The sequence below is a fragment of the Hyperolius riggenbachi genome, chromosome 3 (genome assembly GCF_040937935.1).
Source record: "Hyperolius riggenbachi isolate aHypRig1 chromosome 3, aHypRig1.pri, whole genome shotgun sequence".
NCBI lineage: Eukaryota > Metazoa > Chordata > Amphibia > Anura > Hyperoliidae > Hyperolius > Hyperolius riggenbachi.
Genome location: NC_090648.1, coordinates 448,136,154 through 448,149,007, shown reverse-complemented (window position 1 = coordinate 448,149,007; position 12,854 = coordinate 448,136,154).

Below are 12,854 nucleotides of genomic sequence, written 5' to 3'. Positions count from 1 at the left end.
TGCCAGGGTACACTACACAGATGATTTACCTTCTGCTGCCACTCTGCCACCAGCTATTACGTCAAACAATAGCTGCTCACATTACTCCTCCATTCCTCCTGCTGCTGTTGCTGTCTGTCTGTGTTTCCCACTGCCAGGGTACACAGAATTACCTTCTGCTGCCACTCTGCCACCAGCTATTACGTCAAACAATAGCTATATTGGTTGCAAAACCAAAACCAAACAAACCATTAAAAAAAAAAAAAGGTTTAATTTTTCTGAGGTGCCCGGGTTGAAAACTGTGTTGTCCCAGTTGTGTATTGGACACAATGTGGGCTGCACGACCGCTGTCTGGGACCTCCTGTTGTGTTTATTTACAGCCCTGGTATCACCGCTAGGTAGCAGGGCTATTATGTCACGCTGCCTACCTGCTGCCACACTCACACTACTCCTCCATACCTCCTCCTGCTGCTGCTGCTGCTGTCTGTCTGTGTTTCCCACTGCCAGGGTACACAGATGATTTACCTTCTGCTGCCACTCTGCCACCAGCTATTACGTCAAACAATAGCTGCTCACATTACTCCTCCATTCCTCCTGCTGCTGTTGCTGTCTGTCTGTGTTTCCCACTGCCAGGGTACACAGAATTACCTTCTGCTGCCACTCTGCCACCAGCTATTACGTCAAACAATAGCTATATTGGTTGCAAAACCAAAACCAAACAAACCATTAAAAAAAAAAAAAAAGGTTTAATTTTTCTGAGGTGCCCGGGTTGAAAACTGTGTTGTCCCAGTTGTGTATTGGACACAATGTGGGCTGCACGACCGCTGTCTGGGACCTCCTGTTGTGTTTATTTACAGACCTGGTATCACCGCTAGGTACCAGGGCTATTATGTCACGCTGCCTACCTGCTGCCACACTCACACTGCTCCTCCACACCTCCTCCTGCTGCTGCTGCTGCTGTCTGTCTGTGTTTCCCACTGCCAGGGTACACTACACAGATGATTTACCTTCTGCTGCCACTCTGCCACCAGCTATTACGTCAAACAATAGCTGCTCACATTACTCCTCCATTCCTCCTGCTGCTGTTGCTGTCTGTCTGTGTTTCCCACTGCCAGGGTACACAGAATTACCTTCTGCTGCCACTCTGCCACCAGCTATTACGTCAAACAATAGCTATATTGGTTGCAAAACCAAAACCAAACAAACCATTAAAAAAAAAAAAAAAGGTTTAATTTTTCTGAGGTGCCCGGGTTGAAAACTGTGTTGTCCCAGTTGTGTATTGGACACAATGTGGGCTGCACGACCGCTGTCTGGGACCTCCTGTTGTGTTTATTTACAGACCTGGTATCACCGCTAGGTACCAGGGCTATTATGTCACGCTGCCTACCTGCTGCCACACTCACACTGCTCCTCCACACCTCCTCCTGCTGCTGCTGCTGCTGTCTGTCTGTGTTTCCCACTGCCAGGGTACACTACACAGATGATTTACCTTCTGCTGCCACTCTGCCACCAGCTATTACGTCAAACAATAGCTGCTCACATTACTCCTCCATTCCTCCTGCTGCTGTTGCTGTCTGTCTGTGTTTCCCACTGCCAGGGTACACAGAATTACCTTCTGCTGCCACTCTGCCACCAGCTATTACGTCAAACAATAGCTATATTGGTTGCAAAACCAAAACCAAACAAACCATTAAAAAAAAAAAAAAGGTTTAATTTTTCTGAGGTGCCCGGGTTGAAAACTGTGTTGTCCCAGTTGTGTATTGGACACAATGTGGGCTGCACGACCGCTGTCTGGGACCTCCTGTTGTGTTTATTTACAGCCCTGGTATCACCGCTAGGTACCAGGGCTATTATGTCACGGCGAGCTGCCTGCCTCATTGACTGCCTGCTGCCACACACTCATCCTCCTCCTCCTGCTGCTGAATTTACCTCCTGCTGTCTTTGTGTTTCCACTGCCAGGGAGCACATACAATGGCGCTTCCAACATGCGTGCGCCCACCAGCTATTTGTTACGCTCAAAAATAGCTGCATTTCTTTAAAAAAAAATTGAAAAGAGAAATACGTGAAGAAGAAGAAGACGATATTGAAAAAGAAGGAGAAGGAGAAGATGAAGATGAAGAAGAAGATGAAGAAGAAGATGAAGAAGATGATGAAGAAGAAGATGAAAAAGAAGAAGAAGATGAAGAAGATGAAGAAGATGAAGAAGAAGAAGATGAAGAAGAAGAAGAAGATGAAGAAGAAGAAGAAGAAGATGAAGAAGATGATGAAGAAGATGAAGAAGAAGAAGAAGATGAAGAAGAAGAAGAAGAAGAAGATGAAGAAGAAGAAGAAGAAGAAGATGAAGATGAAGAAGAAGAAGATGAAGAAGAAGAAGATGAAGAAGATGAAGATGAAGAAGAAGAAGAAGATGAAGATGAAGAAGAAGAAGAAGATGAAGAAGATGAAGAAGAAGAAGATGATGAAGAAGACAATATAGAAGAAGAAGAAGAAGATATAGAAGAAGAAGATCTAGAAGAAGAAGAAGAAAGATAAAGAAGAAGAAGAACAAGTATATACAGTAACACTACTGAACAAAATTAAGGACACAACTTCTCTTTCCACATTTTTTTTAAAGGAACATCCCCACATAATCACTTGCTGTTGTTACTTGGAAAAAAAGATGTTTCTTGCATCATTCACCCTCAAAACAAGTGTTGGAAGCTATTTAAGGCCAATTCGAATAGTCAGCTCGAATAGTGAGCTCGAATACCGACTCGAATAGTGAGCTCGAAGTCCGAGGTCAAATCGAATAGTAAAAATTATTCGACTCGAATATTCGACTGACCTCGAATAATTTACTATTCGAATTCGACCAAACTCGAATTTTAAAAAGGGGTATTTGAGCATCACTACCTCCTTGTGCAACCTTCTGTGTGAATAAATACTTAATCAATAGATAAAGATCCAATAGATAGATCCAGGCTCACCAGATAAAATGGCTGATTTGACCACAGATCAGCATAAATCGCTTGGTTTTTAATCTGTATTGGCTCACACCACCCAGGCCTTCAAAATTACATTTACAAAATTATGAAAAATGTGTGCTCATCACTACTGATAGTTAGGGATTATATTTTGAGCACCTCTGAGGGACACTTAGTGGCACAACCACATGCCCAAACTAGACTAAAAATACCTTGACAATGGGTGATATGCTGATTAAACAGTATTCTAAGTTCACAAGGATTTCCCTTATGACATCATTGACAGTATTCCTCTTGTTTCCACTGGGCCATGAAAGAGGCCCCTTCGGTATATGGAAGGGTGACAAGAGTATATCCCTGGATTACCTCTGGGGTGGACAGATATTTAAAGCAAAAAAAGAAACTGAGAACACTCCACAACCAATCCCCTTTTATTTCTGGAGGCTGAGACAGGTAAAAGATTGGTTTCAGACTGTATCAGTCCCTATGAATGATAGGAAATTTCCATTTGGATTGCTTTATTTATAAAGGATTCTAAAATAGAAAATACAGTGTCTGCCCTTTATCAGTGATTACAGGGGAGTAAAAAACCTTTCCATGTAGCCCTCCGCTGTCATCCCTGGAAATTGAAATTATTCAACCAATATGTTTTTTGGATTACTTGGAGGGTTTTGGAAGCGCTTATGTCCCCGACTGGTCATGAAAACTGGCAGCTCTGTTCTGTGCATGTGCAAGTGTTAACTTGTGTACACTCACACATGTGCAGTATGGAGCCCTTCCTAACACTGCTATTGCCTATAGAGCGTGTCCTAGTGGCAGCAGCTCTGTTGCTTTGAGTTCGCTAGGAGAAAAGCGCAATATAAATGTTATTTGTGTTTGTCTTGTGGCCATGCCCAAAAATGACCAAGTACTGATCAGAGGTGATTAAAATATGTTGGGCATCAAGTGCTCAGAAAGTCAGGGGCCAAAAACCCACTTCCCCTCAAATGGAAATCATGAGTTGTCCGAAGGATAGGCAGTTTGTTTAGGAAGCTGAATGAAATTCAGTAGACAGAAGAAAAGATCCTGCTTAGTTAAAATAAACTTGACAAATACTATGCTGTGTTGACAGTATGGATAGATTAAATAAACAAAACCCAAATATGAGAATTATATGGCACGATCTTAAAGTGTACCAGAGCTCAGGAAACTAAAAAGATTTTTGCATACCTGGGGCTTCCTCCAACCCCATACACTCCGATTGCTCCCACGCCACCATCCTCAGTCTTCTGCAGCACCGGTACCGGGTCCCCGCACTTCTGTCAGTCGGAGCCAGTCTGGCATAAAAGAAGTGCGCCCTCTACGTATCTCTCCAGCAGCTGCTGTCCTGTGTAGACTGGTTGCAATTGACGGAATTGCGGGAACCCGGTATCAGCGCTGCAGAAGACTGAGGATGGCGGCGTGGGAGCGATCGGAACGTATGGGGCTGAAGGAAGCCTCATGTATGTATAAATCTTTTTAGTTTCCTGAGCTCTGAGTCCCTTTAAGCTTGCTGACAGTGTCTATATGTACAGTACTGTATATTCAAGTACAATTACCACTGGAAGACTCAACAAACTCATCAGTTGTTATTGTGTTAGTTTTACTGGTTTTTAATATGTTTTTTTCTGCATCTATTGATTTATCTGATTGTATTGACCTTGAAAAGGAGGAAGAGGTATCCATGTTCTGCATAGGAGGTCTCGTGAGACCTTTAGGCAAGCTAGAGGTAATAAGACCTAATATTTGTTAGAAGGCAATGTAATTACCAGGAAAACATTCAGTATTTGGTAAAATATATGTTGATTGCACATGGTGTTTTCAGGCAGTTTTGTTACAGATGCATATTTTTAAAATGTCATGTGGAATGTTTTGGAATGTTTTTACTCATAAAGCTCAAGAAGAAAGCTGAAAGTAGGTTAGCACTCGTTTAACTAAAGAAACAGCGGGAGCAGGCATATACTGTGACCTGTCCTGATGCCTGCCGCTCCATTCTCTTTTCTGCTCCCACATCCCAACTAAATGCCCCTCTGGCAGCCTCTACTGGGTGGCCGGAGTTGAGCACTACTGCGCAGGTGCTGCGCCGTGGCTGGGAGCACTCTGCACATGCGTATGACGTCATGCACATGACGTAGTGATAAGATATGCCTGCACAGAGTGATTCCAGCCATTGGCCCACACTGTAGAATGCACACAGCGTGGCCAGCACCTTTGCAGTAGTGCCCGACTCTGGCAATCCAGAAGAGGCTGCCGGAGGGGCATTTAGGTAGGATGCAGGGGCAGAAAAGAGAACAGGGGGAGCGGCAGCTATAAGCACAGGTCACAGTATATGCCTGCTCCCCCCATTTCTTTAGGTTATTTTGGCTCTGGTATCCTTTAATCTCCTTAACGATTATCACGAGTCAGGCTTGGGGTTAAAAAAACAAGCCAGGAGTGGTAACCCCAAGCGTTACCCGTGGTACCCACCGGAAGCCTTGTGCAGAGTAAAGCACGCAGTGGGTTGTTCTACCTCCTCTCCCCCGGGATCCAGATGCCAGCAACCATTCTCCTTCCTGTTCTCGGAGTCTCTGCATCCCTTGGGTGAGATTGCCATCTGTAGTCATGATGATAGACGGCAATCTCACTACAGGGTTACAGTGCCACCTGGAGAATGGAGGGAGAACTGCTGCGCTAGATCCCAAGGAGGTGAGTAAGAGCTGGGACTGCTGCAGACTCTCTGGCAGCAATGATTTTTTTCCAGTTTTCGGATCTAAAAGCCTGCAAAAAAATGTCACCCCTTTTAGACCCGGCCAGGGGTTTAAAAGACATTTTATTTATGATGTGAAAATTTTACCTAAGAGAAAAGTTAGGAGAAAAAGTAAATTGAATTGGGCCCATTAGGATTTTTTTTTTTGTTAAATAAAGTTTCTCTTTAAATTTTAAAGTCATGTTTCAAGAAAAATTAAGATCTCCACCACTGAAAATAAATTGTGCAACACACACCACATAGTTGTGCACGAGCTCTCTGTGCACAACCTTAGTGAAATTAAAGGAGAACTGTAGTGAGAAGAATATGGAGACTGCCAAATGTATTTCCTTTTAAACAACACCAGTTGCCTGGCAGCCCTGCTGATCTATTTGGCTGCAGTAGTGTCTGAATCACACCAGAAACAAGCATGTCAGAAACACCTGATCTGCTGCATGCTTGTTCTGGGTCTATAGTTAAAAGTATTAGAGACAGAGGATCAGCAGGACAGCCATGCAATTTATATTGCTTATAAGGAAATAAATATGGTAGCCTCCACATATATCTCGCTATTGTCCTTTAAGTGACTGTAGCCCAATGTTTTACAAATTACCTTTAAAAATGACAGCTTTATTTATATTGTCCATTGAATGAAGAATCCAGAAAATCTTGCATTTCTGGGCTGCAGTATAGAACGGAGAGGAACAGTATTTAACCATAAGTACACAAACACAAAAATGTTTAGTGGAGGAATGAACACAACACCTTCAAATTCTGTCACATGCAGGGGGCTAAGATGCAATACCTCGGCGATTGTTTGGGGCCCAATGCTTTTCAGACTAGTGATGTGTTTGTTATGTGGGGGTCGACAGTGTGTTGCACAACAGAGTGGCATGAAGTGGACAAGGTAAATATTTGCTTCCATCTGAAAATGGCGCCTGTGAATAATGGCGCACAGTGTTGCCGCTAATCCGTTTGCCGCTTATCGCTATTTAATGTTAAAGCCTTATTGTTATTTAGCATTAAAGCCTTATTGTTATTTAGCGTTAAAGCCTTATTGTTATTTAGCGTTAACACACAGAACCCTCTCTGTACCTATCCCTAACCCCTAAACCCCCCGGTGGTGCCTAACCCCTAAACCCCCCGGTGGTGCCTAACCCTAACCACCCCCCTGGTGGTGCCTAACCCTAACCACCCCCCTGGTGGTGCTTAACCCTAACCACCCCCCTGGTGGTGCCTAACCCTAAGACCTCCTGGTGGTGCCTAAACCTAAGACCCCCCTGGTGGTGCCTAACCCTAAGACCCCCCTGGTGGTGCCTAACCCTAAGACCCCCCTGGTGGTGCCTAACCCTAAGACCCCCCTGATGGTGCCTAACCCTAATCACCCCCTGGTGGTGCCTAACCCTAACCACCCCCCTGGTGGTGCCTAACCCTAACCACCCCCCTGGTGGTGCCTAACCCTAACCACCCCCCTGGTGGTGCCTAACCCTAACCTTGACAGTGTTACATTAAATCCATTCATCGTTTTGCAGTTAAATAACTTCTGCAGTTTGGCTTATGTAGGGCGCTATTGATAAAGAACGTTAGTGTGTGCCACTATTGATAAATAACGTTAGTGTGTGCCACTATTGATAAATAACGTTAGTGTGTGCCACTATTGATAAATAACGTTAGTGTGTGCCGTTTTTCTTCTTTTTTTTCCCTGTGCGCCATTATTATGCAGTACTAATGATAAATAGCGATAAGCGTATCTTTTTAATGCGGCGCCATTTCTATGCATAGGCGCTGTGCGCCATTATTCACTGATCCCAAATATTTGTTTTACGTATTTAAGTATTTATATAGCATCAACACATTAAGCATCGCTGTATAGAGTACTGTATATTGTCTTGTCACTAACTGTCCCTCAGAGGAGCTCACAATGTAGTCCCTACCATACTCATATGTCTATGTATGTATCATGTAGTGCATGTATCATAGTCTGGGGCCAATTTTTAGGGGGAAGCCACATTTTTTGCTTACACACAACCATTTTGTTTTTGGCTGCTCCCACTACCTCCAGGTGCAGGGAATGGCGATGGGGACGATGTACACACCCTCCTACTCTAACCTGTACCTGGAGAGGTGGGAGGCTGATTTGTTTTACAATGATGATCACGTTGAGTACCTGTGCCACATTGTTGCGTGGCACAGGTACATCAATGACATCTTCATGTTATGGACTGGTGGTTAGGCATTCCTTCTGGAGTTTGTTGAAGTTTCTAATCCCAATTCTTGGAACTTAAAATTGACTTGCATCTATGAGACAGACTCTTTACCCTTTTTGGATCTTTTGATCAATGTCAACCAATGTGGTGATATTGAAACAAAATTGTATTGCAAGTGACTTCCTCTAATACCATATTCAGAATCAGAATCAGAATCAGAATCAGAATCATTTATTTCGCCAAGCACGACTGGGTCGAACCCGGAATTGGTTTTGGCATGTACAGGGCTATGTGTGGAATAAGACATACAATATAATACAGTACAAAAAACAATACAGTAAACAATACAGATACAGCGATTAACCATACATGTTGACACAAGTTAGAGCTCAAGTATGTAAGGTGTAAGATGTGCGGCAGTGCAGTCATGTCGCGTGCTGCCGAATGCTACTTGAATGGGGCAGGTAAGAAGTTCATAGAGTTCAAAGAGTTTACAGCTGAGGGAAATAAGCTATTCCTGTGTCTTTCAGTCCTGGTGTAGATGGACCGGAATCTCCGACCCAGGGGGAGCCGCTGGAAGAAGCGGAAGCCTGGGTGGGACGGGTCATTGACGATCCTCAGAGCTCTGGAGCAAAGTCTGGAGTTGTAGAGTTGGTCAAGTGGGGGGAGTGATTTCCCGATTATTTTTTCAGCTGATCTTATGACCCTCTGTAGTTTGTGCCTGTCGCTGGCGGAGGCGCCAGCGTACCAGACAAGGATGGAGGAGCAGAGGACAGATTCAATTGTGGCTGTGTAGAAGTTCGTCAGAAGCTCCCGGGCCATCCCGAACTTCTTCAGTTGCCGTAGGAAGAATAGCCTCTGCTGGGCTTTCCTCTGAGTGGAGGACGTGTTGGCTTTCCAAGTAAGGTCCTTGGAGATTGTAGTGCATAGAAGGCGTGTGCAGGGAACCCTTTCCACTTCCGTACCATCGATGCAGATTGGAGGAGGGGTGGCAGCACATTTTCTAAAGTCCACGATCATCTCTACTGTTTTTGCAGTATTGAGGACTAGGCCATTTTCCCTGCACCAGAGGCAGATTCTGTCAACCTGCTTGCGGTATTCTTGCTCGTCATTTCCGGAGATGAGGCCCACTATTGTTGTATCATCAGCAAACTTGATGACTTTGACAGAGTCCCCCGTGGACCTGCAATTGTTGGTGTATAGGGAGAATAAGAATGGGGACAGAACACATCCTTGAGGGGCACCTGTGTTGGTGGTCCTTGGCTGTGAGATGATAGTGTCCAGCTTGACGGCCTGGGATCTGTTGCTCAAGAAGTCTGTGATCCAATGGCGTAGGGTGGGATGGACACCGAGGCCAACCAAGTTATCCTGGAGTATTTGGGGGCTGATGCCTGGTATTAAACGCTGAGCTGAAGTCGAGTAGGAGGATCCTGGCGTAGGAGTTTGGTTTGTCAAGGTGTTCGTTAACGAGCTCCAGGCAGATGTTTATGGCGTCATCGGTGGACCTGTTCGCTCTGTATGCAAACTGGAATGGGTCCAGCTGTGCCTCAGTGGAACGTTTTAGGAGGGGCAGAACCATGCTTTCAAAGGTTTTCATGATGACGGATGTGAGAGCCACCGGCCTGAAGTTGTTGAGGTCAGAGACACCCTGCTTTTTGGGGACAGGGATGATGGTGGACCTCTTGAAGCACGCTGGAACTTTGCCTTCCTGGATGGATTTGTTGAAGATAGAGGAGAGAATAGGGGCTAGCTGCTGTGCACAAGTTTTCACACAGGCTGGTGACACTCCATCTGGGCCTGAGGCTTTCCTCGCATTCATTTTTGACAGGTGCTTGAGGATGTCGTCCTCATTCACAGCCAGGGGAGGTGGGTTTGGGAGCAGGACGTCTAATTCGGGGGAGGTGGTAGGAGGCCCAGTGGGTGCCGCCTGGTTCTCAAATCTGCAATAGAATTCACTGAGGCTCTATGCTAGCTCGGTGCTGGGAGTTGTGTGTTGATGGGGGGGCTTATAGTTCGTAGCAGCTTTAAGCCCCTTCCAGACGGAACGTGAGTCTCGCGAGGAGAGGTCCTGTTCTAGTTGTGCTGCATAGTTCTTTTTCGCGGCTCTCAGTTCTCTGTTTAGGATGTTTTTTTGCCCTCCTGTAGTCGTCCTGGTTCCCAGACTTGTACGCCATTTCCTTGCTCCTCCTCAGGTGCCGTAATTTGTTAGAAAACCACGGTTTGTCGTTCGTGAAGTGCTTGCAAGTCTTCGTTGGTATACAGTGGTCCTCACAGAAGCTGATGTACGAGGATATGTTGTCCGCCCACTCGTCTAAATCAGGCACTTCCAGGGCCTTCCAGTCTGTACAGTCAAAGCAAGCTTGGAGTTGTAGTTTAGCATCATCTGACCATACTTTGCTGGATTTTAGGACCGGTTTTGCAGTTTCCAGGCGCCTCTTGTAGATGGGTATTAGGTCGATGAGGCAGTGATCGGATGAGCCTAGTGCTGCCCATGGGACGGCCTTGTATGCGTCCCTCATGACCGTGTAGCAGTGGTCTAGAGTGTTTGCGTTCCTAGTGGGGCAGGTAATGTGTTGGTGGAAGCGTGGGAGCTCTTGGCAGAGGTTGGTTTTGTTAAAATCGCCCAAGATGATGAACAGAGAGTCTGGGAGGGCTGTCTCCCACTGCGTGATAGTGTCGCTGAGGACATTCAGGGCAGATCTGACGTCGGCATCAGGTGGGATATACACGCCAACGAGAACATAGAAAGAGAACTCTCTGGGGGAGTAGGCTGGTCTGCAGTTTACAATAAGGAGTTCAAGTTCCGGGGAACATATCTCGGCTAGTACGGAGGTGTTCGGCCACCAGGTGGAGTTGACATAGAAACAGATGCCGCCACCTTTCATTTTTCCCGAGAGCAAGCTGTCTCGGTCTGCTCGGATGAGGCTGTAACCTGGGAGATGCAGGGCGCTATCAGGGATACTGTCATGCAGCCACGTTTCTGTGAAGCAGAAGACTGGGGTGTTGCTGCCAAGTTCTCTTTTGCTGCTGAGGAGCCGCAGTTCATCTAGCTTGTTAGGGAGGGAGCAGACATTTGCAAGGAGGATTGCAGGTATGGCTGATCGCAGTCCTTTTCTCCACAGCCTCACACGGGCACCAGCCCTACAGCCTCTCTTGCGATGGCTTTCGCGGGTCCTTGACACAGGGAAAGTGATTTTTTGGACATGGCTCCAAACAGAGTTGAACAGGAGCCTGTCTAAAAGGTGCAGGACTGCATTTGATTCCCATATTAGGAGTGGGACCTGGTGTAGGTGGTACGAGGGGGGTGGGGTGGCACGTGAGGCATGAGAGTGTGCAGTAGTTGTCAAGGTAGTGCAGTAATTTGGCTTGAAGGGCAACCATAGATACAGACCCCCATATTACCCCCTCCCAGTAGCATTTCAACACAGCCTATTTTATAAACTTCACTACGGTTACAGAGCGACACAGTCCGTTTAGTGCTAGTGCGACACAGTCCTTTTAGTGTGTTGCAACGCAGTCCATTTGCCCAGCACACGGTCCCTTTAAAAAACCCAGACCCATTTCAGTGGCAGCGTGATGCAGATCATGCCACTGGCAGCAGACAAGAAGCGGGCAGCAGTGAGGAGATGGCTGCACAGCAGTAGAGAAAAGCAGGCGGCAGCGTGGTGTTAGCTACACCGCAGTAGAAAAGCAGGCAAGCAGCTTGGTGATGGCTACCTAGCAGTAGTAAGGCAGGCAGGAAGTACAGGGCAAAAAAAACAATCAGTTGAATTGCAGGAGAAACAGGCACGGAGCTAGGAAGAGCAAGAAAACAGGGACCTCCCCTGGAGCCTGAACCTCCACTGTTTGGGGACTTGTAGGACTCGTTCCCGGCAGCAGCTGAGATGCTGAGTGCCCCTTGTGGCCTGGCTCAGTGTGGGGAGAGCTGGAGCAGAGGACCCGGCTGTAGCAATGTTCTTAGTGGAGTTGATGAGTGCTCCACATGGCCCGTCTCGGGTGGGGAGAGCTGGACCAGAGGACCCGGCTGTAGCGATGTACTTGGCGGAGATGAGTGCTCCACGTGGCCTGGCTCGGGTGGGGAGAGCTGGAGCAGAAAGACCCGGCTGGCGAAAAGTTCCTGGAGGCGGTGGGGAGGATTGGAGCAGACCGGGATATGGCAGGTGAGGAAAACAGCTGGCAGTGGAGGAGCTGGAGGGGTAGTATAGCTAGGAGGACCCCTGTGCTCCGGGAAATGGCTCTGCTCTCTGTTCGGCAAGGTCCGAGGAGGTGCTCGCTCTGGACAAGGTGCAGGCAGATCCGTGCTGGCTGCGAGGAGCGGCGATGGGCTGCGTGATCGGTCAAATCCGTGCTGGTAGCGGCGATGACCGATGCCGAGGTGCACCCACCACGTGGGAGGTGGGATCTGGCCACGAGTAGCTGCCGGGCTGGGCCCTCCAGGCGCGGCTCAGGACGAGGCTGGAGGCAATCCTAGACAGCAGGGTGCTTCCAAAACTAAAAACTAAACAGAACTAAGACGAACTAAACTAAACTAAGCAAAACAAAAACAAAAAACGAAAAGAAACCTAAAAAATTGCGAAAATTAAGAAAAACCACAGGAGCCCTGTGAGCCGAGGCAGCCTCACGGCGCCATCTTGGTTGCATGAACTTGTACTTGCAATATTAATTTACATGCTAATAGTTTTCATCCTTCCCATTTGGTTAGGCATATACCCACTGGCCAATACCTTACCTATTTACTTAACCTGGCAGGGTTGCTATGCGGCTTACAGCAAGTTGCAGCGGTGGCTTGCGTTCCACCTTGTTGCCTGGTTATAATTTCCGGGCCGCATTGGTGCATTTGGCATGTGCTGATGACGGATTTCTGGATTAGGATGGACACCATGGATCGCAGAAGCTGCGCCCCTTCCTGGTGTCGCGGCAGGGCGTGGATGCCTTTATGGCATCAGGGGAGCCAGTGTGGAT